This window comes from Arachis hypogaea, chromosome 4 (assembly GCF_003086295.3).
Source record: "Arachis hypogaea cultivar Tifrunner chromosome 4, arahy.Tifrunner.gnm2.J5K5, whole genome shotgun sequence".
NCBI lineage: Eukaryota > Viridiplantae > Streptophyta > Magnoliopsida > Fabales > Fabaceae > Arachis > Arachis hypogaea.
Genome location: NC_092039.1, coordinates 35,997,022 through 35,997,802, shown reverse-complemented (window position 1 = coordinate 35,997,802; position 781 = coordinate 35,997,022). Strand labels below are relative to the sequence as shown.

At 43.8% G+C, this 781-nt stretch overlaps 1 non-coding gene across 1 annotated transcript; it reads left to right on the top strand.

The window, feature by feature from the left end:
• Positions 1-220: 220 nt before the first annotated feature.
• On the top strand, positions 221-324 carry LOC112799334 (small nucleolar RNA R71). The gene has a single exon (XR_003200908.1). It is a non-coding gene; the product is annotated as a small nucleolar RNA R71 (small nucleolar RNA).
• The last annotated feature ends 457 nt before the right edge of the window (positions 325-781 follow it).

Below are 781 nucleotides of genomic sequence, written 5' to 3'. Positions count from 1 at the left end.
TAGAATTGTATCAACATGGTTCAGCTCTATGACTCCCTTAGTGTTGTGTCTCTCTGAAGCATAGTAGTACTCATTCTCAGCCACTGTCTCAATCACTTCAATGGCTTCTTCCACAGTCTTTTTCCTGTTCAATGAACCTCTTGATGAATGGTCTACAGCCTTCCTTGATTCATAAGAAAGTCCATCATAGAAAATATGCAATTGCACCCAGTCATGGAACATGTCTGGTGGGCATTTCCTTGTCAAATCCTTGAACCTCTCCCATGCCTCGTAGAGAGTTTCACCATCTTGTTGTCTAAAAGTCTGAACCTCAGATCGAAGCCTATTGACCTTTTGTGGGGGGTAGAAACGTGCCAGAAACTTGCTTTCCACCTCATCCCAGGTTGTTAGGCTCCCCCTTGGGAATGATTCCAGCCACTTAGCTGCCTTGTCCCTAAGTGAAAATGGGAACAAGAGCAGTTTATAGGCATCTTCCTGGACTCCATTGGACTTCACAGTGTCGCAAATTCTCAGGAATTTTGTGAGATATTGGTTTGGATCTTCATTAGCACTCCCACCAAATGAACAATGATTCTCCACCAGTGATATTAGCTGTGGTTTGAGTTCAAAATTGTTGGCCTGAATGGGTGGTTTCTGAATGCTGCTACCACAATTCCCAGAGGTTGGGTTTATGTATGAACCAAGAACCCTCCTCTCGAGAATGGCATTGTTTCCATCAGCTCTCTCATGGTTGTGAACTTCTCTATCCATGTTGAGATCTAGAGCTTCCTCAAAATTGTCC